This window comes from Triticum dicoccoides, chromosome 7A, assembly GCF_002162155.2.
Source record: "Triticum dicoccoides isolate Atlit2015 ecotype Zavitan chromosome 7A, WEW_v2.0, whole genome shotgun sequence".
NCBI lineage: Eukaryota > Viridiplantae > Streptophyta > Magnoliopsida > Poales > Poaceae > Triticum > Triticum dicoccoides.
In genome coordinates, this window is record NC_041392.1 from 631249191 (window position 1) to 631255844 (window position 6654).

The following is a 6654-nucleotide window of genomic DNA, read 5'->3' on the forward strand; positions in this document are numbered from 1 at the left end:
CATGTCCTACCGATAAAGGCTAAGTGTGTGAACATGTTTTGGTAAAGGTAGCGATGAGAGGCCATGTAGGAGTACATGGTGGGTTGTCTCATTCGAACCGTCACTAAGCACCGAATTCTGTGTATGTTATCCAAGTCCAGTTACTACCACACATTGGGTTCTCGTTATCCGGCCGCTCTCGGCTAATTAATCCACTTGATCTCTGTCCAGGAGTTGCAACTAGTTTCTGGCGTTTGTAGGTAGTGCTACTTGTCTACCACGTGGTGTCCGACGGGATGGGCTTGGGACAGACTAGGCACCGTGGCACCGTGTACCAAGTGGCACCCGGATGGTGGGCTTGTGAACCCTGCACACATCGTTTGGGGCCGTACAGGAGACTTCGGTCGGAACTCCTTGAGGATGGAACTCGAATAGGCGATAAACCTGGACGAGAGACTTGTGTGGTTAGTCAGGTCGTGGCCGACACCCTCGCCCGGCTTCCGCTTGAAGGTTGACGAGGTACATGACGTGTACAGGGCGATAAGTGGCGAGAGCGTGTGTGAAGAAGTACACCCCTGCAGGGTCAACATTATCTATTCGAATAGCCGTTTTCCTCGGATATGGAAATTTGGAGGACTTATGTAGTACATTGACAACGTGAAGTGGATACTCTAAAATCCGCAAGATAAGCGTGAGTACTATGGATGGCCTTCTCATAGGGAGACGGGAATGGATCCATAGTGGAGTATTGATATGGTGAATATGTGGACTCGTGTGCGTCTCCTCACCTCAAAGAAGTTCTGATACTCGTAGTATAGGCTAGCCACTGAGTCAAAGCTGGCTTGCTGCTGTTAAAACTCCACCACCCCCTTGTTGATAATGTTGCATATGTAGATAGTTCTCATGTAAGACTTGCTGAGTACCTTCGTACTCACGTTTGCTTATTTATGTTTTGCAGTTGGTTACACTAGTGACTTTGACGAGTAGGTTGTATCCCAGCTACGATCTTGTACCCTTGGGAGGGTCGTGTTTAGTAGGGCTTCTTAGTCTTTTCCTTTTGTAGTTCTCTGTACTCAGACATGTAATGCTTCCGTTGCTTGTATGCTCTGAATGATGGGTCATGAGACCCCTGTTTGTATTGAATGCTATGTGGCTCTCTGGGCCTTTATCTATATGAGTTTGAGTTATGTTGTGATGCCATGTTGTACAGCACATACTTGCATGTTATGCGTACGTGTAACGTGTATTGCTATGTGTGGGATCCGACAACCTAGTTGTTTATCCCTGGTAGCCTCTCTTATGGGGAAATGTAGTCTTGTGCTTCCATGAGCCATAGTAGTCCGCTACAGCCCGGTTGACCGGAGTCCTGCTAGCCCAGCACTACTGCTCCGGAACACTTGACTGGCCGGCATGTGATTCACTTCGTTCATGTGTCTGTCCCTTCGAGGAAATGTCACGCGGTGACATCCGGAGTCCTGCCTAGCCTGCTACAGCCCGGGTTCCCGGAGTCCTGTTAGCCCAGTGCTACAGCACGGATTCATACGCTGTTGACCGACATGCTCGAGGTTGATTCATGTATGCATGTCCCTGTAAGTTAGTGCCACTTTGGGTTCACGACTAGTCATGTCGGACCGGGTTCTTTGTCATATGGATGCTAGCGACACTATCATATACGTGAGCCAAAAGGCGCAAATGGTCCCGGGCCAGGTAAGGTGGCACCCGTGGGAATACCGTGCGTGAGGCCGCAAAGTGATATGAAGTGTTGCATGCTAGATTGGTGTGACTTAGGATCGAGGTCCCGACAACGTATCAGTAACACGCAGCGCTAGGAGTGTTCTAACGTAGTGTTGCACGATACAGGTGAAGGGGGAATTCAACCGGGAAGGTATTCCCGGTTCCAGACTTGTGTCAGAGAGATGACCCGAGGGGGAAAGTTCCATTTTCAAATAGTTAGAGGCACCTGAAAAGATTCGTTTCGTTTTTCTGAGCAACTTTCATCTAGAAAACATTTTCATCCGAGCTACGGTTTAAATTCTATGAATTTTTAAAAATTAAAGTATTTTCAGGAATTATATAAATTAAATAAATGGAAAAATGACGTCAGCATTACATCATTGTGATGTCAGCAGTCAACAGACCTGCTGACTGGTCAAACTAAGCAGGGGGGCCATCTGTCATTGACCTAACTAATCTAACAAGGTTAAATTAACTAATTTAGTTAATTAGACTAATTAATCTCAGTTAATTGGGTTAATTAATTAATTAATTAATTATTTTAAAAATCTTTTTGAAAAAACAGGGGGTGTGTGGGCCGCTGTGGTCAATGGCCCATCTGGCTAAACGGGCGCGCGGGTGACGGGTGCTGGCGCCCGTCGAGGCCGAAGCCCGCCCAGGCGCGGGGCATGGTAGAGCGAGGCCAAGGCGGCTGGGGGGTGTGCCACCGAGGGGTAAGGGCGGCCAGGGGTGCGGCGCGGTTGGGTCGGTGGCCGGAGACGAAGCCAGGGGCGCGGGCCGCGGTGGCGAACAGCGCAGCCAGGGGCGGCGAGAGCAGGGTGAGGACGACAGGCGAGGCCGTCGCGGCGACAACGGGCAGCCGATAGCGGAGGTGAGCGGGGGGGCGTAGCAGGGTGCCCGGGGCGCAGGCGACGCGTGGCCGGCTGCGGCCACCAGCTTGGTGGCGTCTGACGAGCCGCGGCAGGGCAGCAGTGAGCAGCACGGGTAGCAGGAGGGCGTGAGGGCCGACGCGAGCGCGCGTGTGGCGTAGCGGAGCGCGTACGGCGCGGCGGGGGGTACTGGGTGGTGGCGGGCACAGCAGCGCGTGCACGGGCGGATGTACACGGAGGCCGGACACAGGTCACGAGCGGCGCGGTCCGGCGCCATGGCCGCGGGCGTGGCGGCGGAAGCGAGCAAGGGGGCGAGGGTGAGTGGGAGTAGGCAGCAGCACAGCAAGCACTAGCACCAGAGCATCAGCGAGCAACGGCAAGAGCAGCAAGCGGAGCATCAGCAGTAGTGCACTAGCAGGAGTAGCAACGCAGCGGCAATAGCAAGGGCAGCAGCAGCGGCGAGGCAAGCAGCAACGCAGCAGGCGAGCAGCACGGCAGTAGGGCACACCTGCGTGCGGGGCACGGCCCGGGCGTGCGTGACCACGCAGCACGCGCCGGCGGCGCGCGGCCGGTGTGGCTGGGAGCTCGCAACGAGCGCGTCCAACCCAAGACAGGGGATCGGCGGTAGGCACGGCGCGAGCGCAGCCATGTGTGAATGGTCGAGTGTGTGCGTGGACGGGACGAACTCCCATCTATGGCGGCTGAAGCACGGGGTGACTAAACGGCAGGCACGGGAGCAGCGGCTAACGGAGTGGATCGAGGGGGCAAAGCAGGGGTGGTGGAGAAGGAGCTCATAGTGGGGTTCGTGGACATGGCCGAAGGCGCATAGGTGGTCGGACGCTTCGCGCTCGTCGATGAGATGCGGCGGCCATGGCGGAGAAGATGGGTGATGGCGAGCTTCCGGGGCGCCCCTACTCGAATTGAAGCAAGTAGACGAAGGAGTCCTCCATGTTGAAGCTCCTGGAAATCCTCCCGGGCGCCGGGGAGTCCAATGGCCGCGAGGACGATGATGGCGTGGCAACAACAGCTCGGGCGCGATCTAGAAGGAGAAGAGGAGGGCGAGCGAGAGGGATATTATGTGCTAGGGCTTGTCTACCGCGACGGGGAGATCTTATCCTACTCAGGGTTATGGGCGGATGATCGACACGGCGACATCCGCGGCCATGGAGGCATGGATGTGCACCAGGAGCGCCCGTGCCTCCTCCTCTGCACTGTATAGGAAGGAAAAGCCTCAAGGTGGGCTAGCCCATGTATTGTAGCACTCTCAGCCCACGCACCCAGTAGGATTTAGTATTTTCAATTTTCTTTTCTATTTTCTTTTCTAGCCTCTGTTTTGCATTTAGTTGGAGTACTAAATGAATTTTTACAGGGGTGGAACTTGGTACATATTTCCATTGCAGTATTTTGGTCTTGTACAAAAAGTCTCCAAGCATTTTGGAGTTTCTTAAGCATTTTTAGAGATTGAAAAGGTCGGTTAAAATGGCTGTTGGTCCACTGTTTATTTTCTAGGGGCATTTTAACAACTTAAATAATGTTGGTTTTAACATGACAAAGATCAGGGGGATTTATACTAAAATGCAAACATTTTAGTATTATAGTTTGGAGAAACAATATTTTGACTTGTCTTTTAATTTGAATTTGAGGTCGGTTTGGGACAAAGTGATGATTAGCAAAATTTAATTATGACTACGTGGCACCATTAGCAGGAGTTTGCTGTACCTTGACACTCGAGATGTTACAAATCTCCTCCACTACAAGAAATCTCGTCCCGAGATTTAAGTCGGGAAGTAAAGAGTAACTTCGGATGTACTGACCCTTATAGGGTGAATTGTCTGGTGAACAATGCAGGGAATGTGATAGAAGTATCTCTCGAGTTGAAATTTAAGAAAACGTCGAGAGCAAAATATGAAGGTACAATAAGAAGTTTCATGTGAATGGACAAATGATCGATACCTGAATAGAGTGTGAGAAGGGGTTCAAAGCATCAGGAATAGATCATCTCTCGGAGAGTGGCTCATGATAACACACAAAGCCAAGACCATAAGATACTTCGGCATCAAGGTTGTACAAGAGAGTCAGGCTTCGATCTTATGGAACTATGGGTTATGGGCCCACCATGTGGGTTAAAAGTAGAAAGGGGGCCGATAGCAAGGCATGTCAAAGGATAGACCGCCAGTTATGTTGGCAACAACGTTGGCACCAAGGGCTAGGGATGAAGAGAACCATTTTGCTGCTCATTAAGACGAGGCAGACCAATAGGCAAAGTTCTCTTCCATCGGTGGTTACCGAAATGTTATCAACAATAGTAACAGGGTCTTACCGACAGAGTGGACACCGAAGTGTTTATGTATGCCAGAAATATTACTGCTCATAGCATATAGACCACAAGAAAGGTCAAACAAAACAACGGATAGGAAAATGTGATGTCCAGAGTAAACAGAACAATGGAAAGGAAAATGTGTTTGGACACATATTTCAGGGGTATATCCTTCCCAAGGACAAGTAGAGCATGATATCCACAACATGATAGAAAGTACAAAACCATTTAGGCAAGGGGAGAGAAATTTCATGACATTACCCAAACAACGGTGTTTGGATAATTGAGCAAGAAACCTTTAGCATTGGGCTTCAAAATGTTTTATTGAAAATTGGAGTACCAAAGACATGCTTCGAGATAGCACCGACGTGGTGTTTCAATTATGGATTGGGTCTGTAGATCATAAGAGTTTCAAAGGAACATTTCCAAGATTAACTCGGAATGTAAGGTATAACCAAACACAATCAGGTCTGTGTTAGCAGGAAGTCAAGGACGTTGTCGATGATAACACAATCATAGAGGAGCGAGGATGGTATTTCTCACCATGAATTCGATTGATATCCTGAAACAAGTCAGTATATTGATGGGGATCCCGACAGATTTTGTCGAGGTACTATGAAGAGGCCATCGAACAGCGACCACATCAAGCAAAAGGAATGATGAAGAAAAGGTTATTGGAACCACGGATGCGACACAAGCTCGAAAACAAGCTTGTTGTTTGAGGTGAAATGATAAGATGAGGAAGATCGACATAAGCTTAGTTCGTTGTCGAAAGTTGTGCTTCGGAAAGAAGGACCGGGTAGAACAATTAAAATTAGCTCGATAATGATATAGCCGATCAGGCTATGAATGACTTGAAGGATTATTAAACTCGTAAGCAATGGAAATAGCTTAGAGTTATTGAATCGGAATGCAGAATCGATTCAATTATTGGTGTTCTCGAGTGACTAATAACTCGGAACCCGGGGCAATCTGAAATCGCTGAGGAGCAATACCAGATGAAGACTCATAGGAAGCAACACAATTCTTTGTTATTCTCGAGATATCGGAGGGTAATACTCGAAGGAAGGTCAAGATAGAGGTTGCAAAGATGCATTGATCTGCAGAAGACAAGTGCTTTAACTTGTCCGAGAAATGGAATCAAAGGGGAACAATCATGGTCAGAACCACGATTGCAAAGGAACAAACATAGTTACCAGATGAACTTATAACAAGGGGATTATTATTATCACAAGAAGCTTCTATGATAAGATCTACATCGTGTCCACGGGCATGAACACAAAGTTCAAGGTCGACTCCCACTTCTTCAATGCATATCATTTCATTTACTTCTGCCTTTCGATGAAGTTGTAGTGTTGAAATTATATCTGGAAAAACACCAGAAGAGTATGACTCGCGCAAACTTTCAGGTTCACACGGATTAGGGAAGGCATAGGTTCAACCCATAGGGGCATCTTAGGAACATATACCACAAACCTCAGGAGTAATATAACACAAGCTTGAAGGCAGAGCATGGTTGAGAAGGCAGAGGATACAATTTACCAAAGGCATTATGTATCCGAGGAAAGGCTCAAAAGGTTATTGAATATGAAGGGCATTGTCGGATAAAATCCAACAAAGGATCTGGCTATCCACATAGGATCTGATGTGAGTACCGGTACTCAACCAGAAGAAGAAAGAATGCAAAGGCTTCGGATTGTAGAAACAACTGAATAATTCGATGCTTAAATGCAAAGAAATCATGATTTCAAAAAT